This window comes from Agelaius tricolor, unplaced genomic scaffold (assembly GCF_023055355.1).
Source record: "Agelaius tricolor isolate 1412-34295 unplaced genomic scaffold, bAgeTri1.0.p SCAF_29, whole genome shotgun sequence".
Taxonomy (NCBI): domain Eukaryota; kingdom Metazoa; phylum Chordata; class Aves; order Passeriformes; family Icteridae; genus Agelaius; species Agelaius tricolor.
The window spans coordinates 5,288,782-5,301,075 of NW_027269289.1; the positions used below are offsets into that span (position 1 = coordinate 5,288,782).

General features: G+C 39.1%; 1 long non-coding RNA gene across 1 annotated transcript; it reads left to right on the forward strand.

Annotated features, from left to right (window-relative positions):
* The first annotated feature begins 1,212 nt into the window (after nt 1-1,212).
* Nucleotides 1,213-5,849, forward strand: LOC139601012 (uncharacterized). The gene is made up of 2 exons (XR_011682745.1): nt 1,213-1,821; nt 1,887-5,849. It is a non-coding gene; the product is annotated as an uncharacterized lncRNA (long non-coding RNA).
* Nucleotides 5,850-12,294: the final 6,445 nt, after the last annotated feature.

Below are 12,294 nucleotides of genomic sequence, written 5' to 3' on the forward strand. Positions count from 1 at the left end.
AAAAGTGCCATTTTTGGCTCTTTTTTTGTGGTTCTCTCAGCATCAATCCCTCAATTTCTCATTAATAAATCCCATTTTAAATGTGTTTAAACCCAGCCCAGCTCTCTGACCTGGGCTTGCTGCTGACCAAAGCCCCTCCTAAATTTCCAAACTTAAATTAAACCTAAATTTCCAAATTGCCCCAATTACAGTTTTCGATGAGCACAGAGTTTTTCTTTCCACACTTTAAATTCAATTTCTGGACCAAGAGACAAAACCTTGCAGCCCCTGCCTAATTACAAACCACAACATTTTCAAGTGTCCAGCACCAAGGTGATAAATATAGGCATAATTATGGGGTTATTGTGGGGGCTTAATTAGGAGAGCTTAATGAGCTCCTTTTTCCCAATTTTCATCGAGGAGCTCAGAAAAATCAAATGGAAAATATTTTCATTTAAAGGGCATTCCCAGCACAGGGGTGCTAGAAGAGATTTAATTATTCATGAATAGCTACAAACACCTTTTTTTGTGCCAGAAGGGGGAAAAATGGGGCTGTGAGCCCAAAAATGAGCATCCAGCAGCTTCAACCTGGATTTTGGGTCAGTCTGTGAAGAATTTTGGGATTTCTCTCCTTGGCTGTGCTGAGGTTTCATTTGCAAACTTTAATTTGCAGAATTTGGGGGTTTTGGGGGATGAGGGGTTGCTGTGAACGGCCAAGGAGAGCCTGGGCTCCCCAAGCTCCCCAAATTTCCTGATTTTGGTCCCCAAGAATCCCAAATTTCCTGAGTTTTAGTCCCAGGTACCCAAATTTCCCAGGTTTAGGTCCCCAAGAACCCCAAATTTTCTGATTTTAGGTCCCCAAGCAACACAAATTTCCTCTTCTTTTGGTCCTCAAGCTCCCCAAATTTCCTGATTTTTGGTCCCAGGTACCCAAAATTTCCTGATTTTTGGTCCCAAATTTCCTCTTTTTAGGTCCCCAAGAACCCCCAAGAACCTAAAATCAGAATCCTGATTTTAGGCCTCCCAGCACCCCAAATTTCCTCTTTTTTGGTCCCCTAGCACCACAAATTTCCTGATTTTTCATCCTCAAGCGCCCTGAATTTTCTGGTTGTTGGTTCTCAAGCACCCCAAAATCCGTGGTTTTGGTCCCAGACACCCCAAATTCCCTGGTTTTTTGTCCCCAAGAACCCCAAATTGTCTAGTTTTAGGTCCTCAAGCAAACCAATTTCCCTGGGGTTTGTGTCCTAGCACCCAAAATTTCCTGACTTTTGGTCCTCAAGCACCCCAAATTTCCTCTTTTTAGGTCCCCAAGAATCCCAAATTTCCTGGTTTTAAGTCCCCAAGCAACACAAATTTCCTGATTTTTGGTCCCAGGTACCCAAATTTCCTCTTTTTTGGTCCCCAAGCACCCCAAATTTCCCAATTTTTTGTCCTCAAGCACCCCAAGTTTCCTCTTTTTAGGTCTCTAAGCACCCCAAATTTCCTTTTTTTTGGTCCTCAAGCTCCCCAAATTTCCTGATTTTAGGTCTCCAAGCACCCCAAATTTCCTCTTTTTTAGTCCCCCAGCACCACAAATTTCCTGATTTTTCATCCTCAAGCACCCTGAATTTTCTGGCTGTTGGTTCTCAATCACACCAAGTTCCCTGGTTTTGGTCCCAGGCACCCCAAATTTCATTATTTTGGTCCCCAAGAACCCCAAATTTCCTGGTTTTAGGTCCTCAAGCACCCAAAATTTCCTGATTTTTGGTCTTCAAGCCCCCTGAATTTTCTGGTGGTTGGTCCCCAAGCACCCGAAATTTCCCAATTTTTTGTCCTCAAGCACCCCAAATTTCCTCTTTTTAGGTCTCTAAGCACCCCAAATTTCCTCTTTTTTTGGTCCCAAAGAATCCCAAATTTCCTCTTTTTAGGTCTCTAAGCACCACAAATTTCCTGTTTTTTGGTCCCCTAGCACCCCAAATTTCCTGGTTTTAGGTCCCCAAGCACCACAAATTTCCTCTTTTTAGGTCCCCTAGCACCCCAAATTTCCTGGTTTTGGTCCCCAGGCTTCACAAATTCCCCAATTTTTGGTCCCCAAGTTCTACTCCATGTGCAGGAGTGCCCTGATGAAGCAGCACAACCCCACCTGATTCACCCAAGCACCCAAAATCTCCTCTTTTTTTTTGCCCCCAAAGCACCCAAATTCCATCATTTTGGTCCCAAACCTTCCCAAATTTCCCGCTTTTCGCTCCCTCCGGCTGCACAGCGCCCAGGGGCTGTTCCAGGAGCATCTGAGGGGGTTTGAGCACCAAGGAGCCGAGCTCTGCTCATCCCAGCACCCTCCAAAGGGAAAAGGGAGGGTTTGGGGGGCAGCTTTGAATTCAGGGTCCCCCTGAGCCTTTCTGCTGCTGAAATTTGAAATCTCTGCGCTGCCAGAGCCTCCTTGGAGCTGCCAGGGGAGGATGGAGCCTGGGAAACGCCCTCTGTGCATCCCGCGGGATCTTCATCCTCTGCCTGTGGGAATAAACCCCCAAAAAATGCTCCTTTTCCTTCAGGTTAATCAAAATAATGAATTCCTGATAGCCACAAGCCATGTTTAACATCCCAGCCTCTGGCTATGGGAATAAAACCCCAAAAAATGCTCGTTTTCCTTCAAGTTAAACAAAATAACCAATTCCTGATCCAGCTGAAGTGGTGGCAACTGGGCACAAGCCATGTTTAACATCTCAGTCTCTGGCTGTGGGAATAAAACCCCAAAAAATGCTCCTTTTCCTTCAGGTTAAACAAAATAACCAATCCCTGATCCAGCTTGAGTGGTGGCAGCAGGGCACAAGCCATGTTTAACATCCCAGCCTCTGGCTGTGGGAATAAAACCTCAAAAAATGCTCGTTTTCCTTCCAGTTAAACAAAATAATGAATTCCTGATAGCCACAAGCCATGTTTAACATCCCAGCCTCTGGCTAAAGGGGAAAAAACGCTCAAAAATATTCATTTTCCTTAAAGTTAAACAAAATAACCAATCCCCGATGGCCACAAGCCATGTTTAACATCCCAGCCTCTGGCTAAAGGGGAAAAAACCTCAAAAAATGCTCGTTTTCTTTAAAGTTAAACAAAATAACCAATTCCTGATCTGGTTGGAGTGGTGGCCACAGGGCACAAGCCATGTTAACACCTCAGCCTCTGGCTAAAGGGGAAAAAACCCTCAAAAACACTAATTTTCCTTCAGGTTAAACAAAATAACCAATCCCCGATAGCCACAAGCCATGTTTAACATCTCAGCCTCTGGCTATGGGAATAAAACCTCGAAAAATGCTCCTTTTCCTTCAGGTTAAACAAAATAACCAATTCCTGATGGCCACAAGCCATGTTTAACACCTCAGCCTCTGGCTAAAGAGGAAAAAACCCTCAAAAATATTAATTTTCCTTAAAGTTAAACAAAATAACCAATCCCCGATGGCCACAAGCCATGTTTAACATCCCAGCCTCTGGCTATGGGAATAAAACCTCGAAAAATGCTCCTTTTCCTTCAGGTTAAACAAAATAACCAATCCCTGATCCAGCTTGAGTGGTGGCCACAGGGCACAAGCCATGTTTAACATCCCAGCCTCTGGCTGTGGGAATAAAACCTCAAAAAATGCTCGTTTTCCTTCCAGTTAAACAAAATAACCAATTCCTGATCTGGTTGGAGTGGTGGCCACAGGGCACAAGCCATGTTTTACATCTCAGCCTCTGGCTAAAGGGGAAAAAACCCTCAAAAATATTCATTTTCCTTAAAGTTAAACAAAATAACCAATCTCTGATGGCCACAAGCCATGTTTAACACCTCAGCCTCTGGCTAAAGGGGAAAAAAAACTCAAAAAATGCTCATTTTCCTTAAAGTTATACAAAATAACCAATCTCTGATAGCCACAAGCCATGTTTAACATCTCAGCCTCTGGCTAAAGGGGAAAAAACCTCAAAAATATTCATTTTCCCTAAAGCTAAGCAAAATAACCCATCCCTGATGGCCACAAGCCATGTTTAACATCTCAGCCTCTGGCTAAAGGGGAAAAAACATCAAAAATATTCATTTTCCTTAAAGTTAAACAAAATAACCATTCCCCGATGGCTGCTGGCGTGGTGGCAACAGGGCACAAGAAATATTTAACATCTCTGGGATTTTTTTGGGGTTTTTTTGGGGGATTTTTTTGGTTTTTTTTTTCCCCCAAGGAGCTGCACATCCCCCTGGATTTGGCTGCTCATTTGCTGGCCCTGAAATCCCTCCCTGCGCCCGAGCTGAGCAGATGAAGCCTCCAAGATCCTTCCCTTTCTTGTGCATTTAGGGGTGAAAAATCAGCAGCAAGGATTCAATTAGCATCATATCTGTGCCTGCACCCAGGTTTGGGCCTGACAAAAGCAGCATCTGCTTCATTAGGAGTTGCTTAATCAATCCTGACACGGGCAGTTATTATATGGTAACAATGTCCTCTGGGTGAGTGCTTGGAGGGGAAGGCATGGGGCAACCATGAAAAGATGATTTCCTTCTTTTTCCTTTTTCTTGGAGCTCCTTTCAGCATTGAAAGCTGGGGCTGACCTCGTGCCTTGCCCCATTCACAGGGAAGTCCCTGATTTCTGACTTGGTGGGGCTAATTTGGCTCTGGAAGTTTGGGGGTTATTTGTAAATTTATGTAATTTTTTTGTCATCAGAAAATGTGTGGTCAACACTGGCAGGAAGGTTTCTAAACGGTGTGGGATGGATTCATGTGTTACATGGAAATTAAAGTTGCCTTAATTGCTTTTTCTTTCTTTCTTTCTTTCTTTCTTTCTTTCTTTCTTTCTTTCTTTCTTTCTTTCTTTCTTTCTTTCTTTCTTTCTTTCTTTCTTTCTTTCTTTCTTTCTTTCTTTCTTTCTTTCTTTCCCTTCCTTCCTTCCTTCCTTCCTTCCTTCCTTCCTTCCTTCCTTCCTTCCTTCCTTCCTTCCTTCCTTCCTTCCTTCCTTCCTTCCTTCCTTCCTTCCTTCCTTCCTCCCTTCCCCTTTCTCTCCACAATACACAGAAAAATTTCTATTTTTGGTTCACACCCAATGCATTGAAGCCCAGATTTACCAAAACACACAAATCTGAGCTCCATTAATCAGAATTCACCCATGCAGAGTCCTTTGCTCCTCAGACCAACCCAGAAACCCCCATGAATCCCAGAATTTGTGAAATTCCCTTTTCCAACCCAGAAACCTCCTTGAAATTCCATTTTCCAATCCATGAATCCCAGAATTTGTGAAATTCCCTTTCCAATCAAGAAACTCTCATGAAACCCAGAATTTGTGAAATTCCCTTTTCCCACTCAGAAACCCCCATGAATCCCAGAATTTGTAAAATTCCCTTTTCCAACCCAGAAAAAAACCCCATCAAACCCAGAATTTGTGAATTTCCCTTTTCCAACCCAGAAACCCCCATGAATCCCAGAATTTGTAAAATTCCCTTTTCCAACCAGGAAAAAACTCCATGAAACCCAGAATTTGTGAAATTCCCTTTTCCAATCCAGTAACCTCCTTGAAATTCCCTTTTCCAACTCAGAAACCCCCATGAATCCCAGAATTTGTAAAATTCCCTTTTCCAACCCAGAAACCTCCTTGAAATTCCCTTTTCCAATCCATGAATCCCAGAATTTGTGAAATTCCCTTTTCCAACCCAGAAACCCCCATGAATCCCAGAATTTGTGAAATTCCCTTTTCCAATCCATGAATCCCAGAATTTGTGAATTCCCCGTTTCCAACCCAGAAAAAAACCCCATGAATCCCAGAATTTGTGAAATTCCCTTTTCCAATCCATCAAACCCAGAATTTGTGAAATTCCCTTTTCCAACCCAGAAAAAAACCCCATTAAACCCAGATTTTGTGAATTCCCCTTTTCCAATCCATGAATCCCAGAATTTGTGAATTCCCTTTTCCAATCCATGAATCCCAGATTTTGTGAATTCCCCTTTTCCAATCCATGAATCCCAGAATTTGTGAATTCCCCTTTTCCAATCCATGAAACCCAGAATTTGTGAATTCCCCTTTTCCAATCCATGAATCCCAATTTGTGAAATTCCCTTTTCCAATCCATGAATCCCAGAATTTGTGAATTCCCCTTTTCCAATCCATGAATCCCAATTTGTGAATTCCCTTTTTCCAATCCATGAATCCCAGAATTTGTGAATTCCCCTTTTCCAGCCCCCCAGCCCCTTGGATTTGGTGGGAACAACTTCTTAGGGGGCATTAATAAAACTTGTGACCCTAATTGGGGGAAAAGCTGGAATAAAGCCCCAGGTTTGGGGCATTAATGGAAGCCAGAGGGAGCAGCAGAGAGGGATCCAGGCTTCCTGTCCTTTTAGGATTGGATGGCAACTAAATTAGAGAAGATGGCTTTCCATAATTTCTCCAAACAATCACTTAATGGGAGAGGTATAATTCCACGAAATAGGTGAATGGAGTACTGATCCATTTTATGGAACCATCAATAAACGAAACCTTGCCTGCTTTTAAGATTAAACTGAAGGAAAAAATACAAAAAACCAACAAAAAAAAGCCTTCCCCAAAAAAAAAAAAGAAAAAGCCTACAGGCAGTGAAGGGAGAAAAAAGAGTATTTATCTTTACAGAGAAAATTTGTGTGCTAGTAAAGTGCAGGCAGTGACAGGAATTTCAATTATTTAATCAAAAAGAAAATGAAAGTGGCTTTAAGTGTTGTGATTTGAGCCAGTGAAATCTAATGTGGGCTCACATTGAATATGAGGAAAATGGGAAGAAAATTAAAGCTGCTCCTACTTAAATCATGTGGTTACAAATGGTAAATTAGTTTCTCGATGTTTTCATTTAAGTGTTTAAGTGGAAGGTTTTATTCTTAATGTAGTGTTGTGACACAGAATAAAAACCTTATCTGCCTCTCTGGCTTTTTTTTTTCCTTCCCCCCTCCGTGCTGCTGCCTTAGAAGGCAAAAGGGGAAAAAGCTGCAGCAGCGTTTGGCTGCTTTTGTGAAAATTGGGAGGCAATCTGCTTTCAGCAGGCTCATTAAGGTAATAGATGAATAATGTCTATTAAAAATGCACTAGGCTAAATGAATTTAATGCGTGTTGGGAGGGAAATTGCGCTTGCTGGAGGACACAAACTGGAAAATTCTCCTTTTTTTTGTGGTGGTTGTCGTTGGAGTTATTTGGGGTTTTAAGGGTTGGTCTCTGTCAGGCGGAAATGCACACGCAGAGGTTTTATTTGGGAGCGTGAGGCAGCTCCTGAAGTCCTGAAATCCTCAATGTTTTGGGGAATATTTTCCATGATTCATTGATTCCCGTATTTCTGGCTGATTTCCTGCCTCCAAGCTTATGGCCCTTGCCTGGTAAATTTAATTTCCCACATTATTTTCCAATAATCATTGGCAAACTCTTCTGCCAAGGCCCAGGCTGGGCGCCTCCAAACTCAGAAGAAAACAAAATTTGGGCAGAAAACCCCTTTATTTTCTTTTTGTTTTTGCATTGTTAACGTGGTGATTTCATCTCCACCATCAACTTTGAAGAGCAAAAAACCACATTTATTATTTATTATCCACATTATATCTTATATATATAATAGAACACATGCATTGTCTATTATAGACATTATATTATATATTGTTATATATATAACATATTTATTATGTATTATACACATTATATAATATATATTCTTCTATATATTATACAACACATTTATTATGTATTATACACATTATATTATATATTATTATATATAGCTACATATATTATAGAACACATTATTATACCCATTATGTGATACATTATTATATATAGTTATATATATTATATAACACATTTATTATTTATTATCCTCTTTATATTACATATTGTTTTATATATAGTTATATATATTATATAACTCATTTATTATTTATTATCCTCTTTATATTATATATTATTTTATATATAGTTATATATATTATATAACTCATTTATTATTTATAATACCCTTTATATTATATATTATTTTATATATAGTTATATATATTATATAACACATTTATTACTTATTATCCCCTTTATATTATACATTATTTTATATATAGTTACATATATTATATAACACATTTATTACTTATTATCCCCTTTATATTATACATTATTTTATATATAGTTACATATATTATATAACACATTTATTATTTATGAACTAGGAACCCCATTCTTAAAAACACCAGAGGGATGGGGGTTCAATCAAGACCTAAAAAATCAGAAATTTCCTCCCATCAGTAAGAAATCAGCAGGTCTGGGCTCTGTGGGATTTTCCATCCCATTTCTCCAGCTCCAAAAGGAAATTCCAAACTCCCTGCAGTGATTTTCAGCCTTCTGCTCCCATCAGGAATATTTGGCAAAATTTATATTTGAGGCTGCTAATTGTCCAATTAATTTGACTTAAATTGGCTTCTGGGAAGGGATTTAGGGAGGCATATACAAGCACCAATTTCTTTCTTTTTTCCTTATTTTTTTTTGTGCAGGAAATCAGGTTAGAATCAAATATCAGGAATAGCTGGGCTGAATTTAAAAAATGGGTTTGAAAAAATCATCTAAATATTTGGTTATTGGTTTGAAAAACCATCTAAATATTTGGTTATTGGTTTGTTATGTGCTATCCACCTGCAATCACTCCTTGTTTTAAATGACATTTTGATATTTACCCTTAAAATTAATATTAAATTTAAAATTAATATTAAATTAATATTGACCAATGTGAGGAAGTGTTTTGAACATCAGACACCATCCCCTCACTTCCAACACCTCACCTTTGGCAACGGCCAATTCTTCCTTTTTTTCTTTTATTTGAGCAGGAAATCAGGCAAAAATCAAATATCAGGAATAGCTGGGCTGAATTTAAAAAATGGGCTTGAAAAATCATCCGAATATTTGGTTATTGGTTTGAAGAGCCATCTAAATATTTTGTTATTGGTTTGAAAAAATCATGTAAATATTTGGTTATTGGTTTGTTATGTGCTATCCACCTGCATCACTCCTTGATTTAAATGACATTTTAATAGTTCCTTTTACAATTAATATTAAATTTAAAATTAATTTTAAAATAATTAATATTAAATTAATATTGACCAATGTGAGAAGAGTTTTGAACATCAGACACCATCCCCTCTCTTCCAGCACCTCACCTTTGGCAATGTCCAATTCTTTCTTTTTTTCTTTTATTTGAGCAGGAAATCAGGCAAAAATCAAATATCAGGAATAGCTGGGCTGAATCAAAAGATGGGCTTGAAAAACCATCCGAATATTTGGTTATTGGTTTGAAGAACCATCTCAATATTTTGTTATTGGTTTGAAAAAATCATGTAAATATTTTGTTATTGGTTTGTTATGTGCTATCCACCTGCATCACTCCTTGTTTTAAATGATATTTTAATATTTCCCTTTAAAATGAATATTACATTTAAAATTAATTTTAAAATTAACGTTCTATTAATATTGACCAATGTGAGAAGAGTTTTGAGCATCAGACACCATCCCCTCACTTCCAGCACCTCACCTTTGGCAATGGCCAATTCTTCCTTTTTTTCTTTTATTTGAGCAGGAAATCAGGCAAAAATCAAATATCAGGAATAGCTGGGCTGAATTTAAAAAATGGGTTTGAAAAAATTATCCAAATATTTTGTTATTGGTTTGTTATGGAATATCTACTTCCATCACTCCTTGTTTTAAATGGCATTTTGATATTTACCTTTAAAATGAATATTACATTTAAAATTAATTTTAAAATTAACATTCTATTAATATTGACCAATGTGAGAAGAGTTTTGAACATCAGACACCATCCCCTCACTTCCAGCACCTCACCTTTGGCAATGGCCAAAATGCCGTTTCAAAATGCAATTTCCACTTTTAAAGCATTATTTGAAGATGCATTTGTGAGATGCTGACTTGATTCCCTCTCTCTCCTTTTTTTCCCTCCCCTTTTCCCCCCCAGGACCTGTCATCCACTTCTGGAGTGCTTAAAATAAAGTGCACAGATACAGGGGAAGCTGAAAGAGTCAAGAAGCCACATAATACAGCAATGTTTTGAGCAAAGTGTGTTACTCAGATCTTTCTAAAGCACATTTCTGCCTTTATTCTGAAGGCCACAGCACAGCCAACTCTGCCTAATGCAAGTAATGGAACCAATCTCTCCCTTTGATCATCAAAAAGGGCATTTTTTTCTCTATTTTATTGGGGGTTTTTTCGGTTTTCGTTTTTGTTTTTTTTTTCTTCGCAATCTGTTTGGGGCAAACATGAAAGAAAACAAGGTTTAATTATGCTGCAATAAAGGATAATTCTTTTTAATGAGGAATTGTGCTGCTGGGCAGGTGACACAGGAACAGCTGAGGTGGGACTTTGGTGGTGGAGAAATTTGTGGGCTTAAACTGGGTGGAAAAGCCAAGAGCACTGGGGCTGTCTTAAGAGATTTATAAAATCCACTTCCCACTAGAATTGAGCTTTTTACTGCAGCCTGAATGGTGGTTGGAAAATCTGAGCTCAGAATTTGTGAATAACCACAGGAATAACCAAAATATAAACCCAGAAATGGGAGCTGAGATCTGGAGTTGAACGTGCTCATTCCCCAATTTATAACCACTCCTTCTTTTTCTGTATTCATTGTGATGATCAAATAGAATTTAAAGGCTCAGAAAAGTGGTTTTTTTATGCTACAGGTTGGCCTAAAATTGAATGAGACAATTCTATTAATGAGGAATTGTGCTGCTGGGCAGGTGACACAGGAACAGCTCAGGTGGGACTTTGGTGGTGGAGAAATTTGTGAGCTGAAACTGGGTGGAAAAGCCAAGCCAAGAGCAATGGGGCTGTCTTAGTGATTTATAAAATCCACTTCCCACTAGAATTGAGCCTTTAAGTGCAGCCTGAATGGTGGATAGAAAATCTGAGCTCAGAATTTGTGAATAACCACAGGAATAACCAAAATCTAAACCCAGAAACGGGAGCTGAGATCTGGAGTTGAACGTGCTCATTCCCCAATTTATAACCACTCCTTCTTTTTCTGTATTCATTGTGATGATCAAATAGAATTTAAAGGCTCAGAAAAGTGGTTTTTTATGCCACAGGTTGGCCTAAAATTGAATGAGACAATTCTGTTAATGAGGAATTGTGCTGCTGGGCAGGTGACACAGGAACAGCTCAGGTGGGACTTTGGTGATGGAGAAATTTGTGGGCTTAAACTGGGTGGAAAAGCCAAGCCAAGAGCACTGGGGCTGTCTTAGTGATTTATAAAATCCACTTCCCAATAAAATTGAGCCTTTAACTGCAGCCTGAATGGTGGTCAGAAAATCTGAGCTCAGAATTTGTGAATAACCACAGGAATAACCAAAATATAAACCCAGAAACTGGAGCTGAGATCTGGAGACGAACGTGCTCATTCCCCAATTTATAACCACTCCTTCCCTCTATAGATTCATTGTGATGATCAAATAGAATTTAAAGGCTCAGAAAAGTGGTTTTTATGCCACAGGTTGGCCTAAAATTGAATGAGACAATTCTGTTAATGAGGGACTGTGCTGCTGGGCAGGTGACACAGGAACAGCTCAGGTGGGATTTTGGTGATGGAGAAATTTGTGGGCTTAAACTGGGTGGAGAAACCAAGCCAAGAGCACTGGGGCTGTCTTAAGAGATTTATAAAATCCACTTCCCACTAGAATTGAGCTTTTAACTGCAGCCTGAATGGTGAATAGAAAATCTGAGCTCAGAATTTGTGAATAACCACAGGAATAACCAAAATATAAACCCAGAAACTGGAGCTGAGATCTGAACGCGCTCATCCCCCAATTTATAACCACTCCTTCCCTCTACAGATTCATTGTGATGATCAAACAGAATTTAAAGGTTCAGGAAAGTGGATTTTTATGCCACAGACTGGCCTAAAATTGAATGAGACAATTCTGTTAATGAGGAATTGTGCTGCTGGGCAGGTGACACAGGAACAGCTCAGGTGGGACTTGGGTGGTGGAGAAATTTGTGGGCTTAAACTGGGTGGAGAAACCAAGCAAGAGCACTGGGGCTGTCTTAAGAGATTTATAAAATCCACTTCCAATAAAATTGAGCCTTTAACTGCAGCCTGAATGGTGGAGAGAAAATCTGAGCTCAGAATTTGTGAATAACCACAGGAATAACCAAAATATAAACCCAGAAATGAGAGATCTGGAGATGAACGTGCTCATTCTCCAATTTATAACCACTCCTTCCCTCTATAGATTCATTGTGATGATCAAATAGAATTTAAAGGCATAGAAAAGTGTTTTTTTATGCCACAGGTTGGCCTAATTTGTGAATAACCACAGGAATAACCAAAATCTA